Raw genomic sequence first — 428 nt, forward strand, 5'->3', positions numbered from 1 at the left:
TATTACACCATTGTATATAGAGATATCTGGTTTTTATTGTACAAAAGTATATATGCATATGTTCATATATATCTGCCACACTGTATTTCTTACTTAAAGCTTTTTATTTTTCTCAATATTTTAATACTATGTTATTAGTATGTTATTTTGAATACTATGTTATTTTGAATACTATGAGTATCTAGTCCCATAAATCCAGAATTCTATTCACATTGATTAGATAATTCAAAATTTATAATATTTTGACAGTTTCACAATATACATACATGTATTTCTTTAGATAGTAACTACATTATATGTATTTATATGCACACACAATATACATAAGTATACTCCATTGCATATAGGCATGATATTTTGGATATGCATTGTATAAATTCATATATATTCATGTATGTATAGTCCATATATATTCCACAATGGATTCC

The sequence above is a fragment of the Nannospalax galili genome, unplaced genomic scaffold (assembly GCF_000622305.1).
Source record: "Nannospalax galili isolate Female #2095 unplaced genomic scaffold, S.galili_v1.0 scaffold399, whole genome shotgun sequence".
NCBI lineage: Eukaryota > Metazoa > Chordata > Mammalia > Rodentia > Spalacidae > Nannospalax > Nannospalax galili.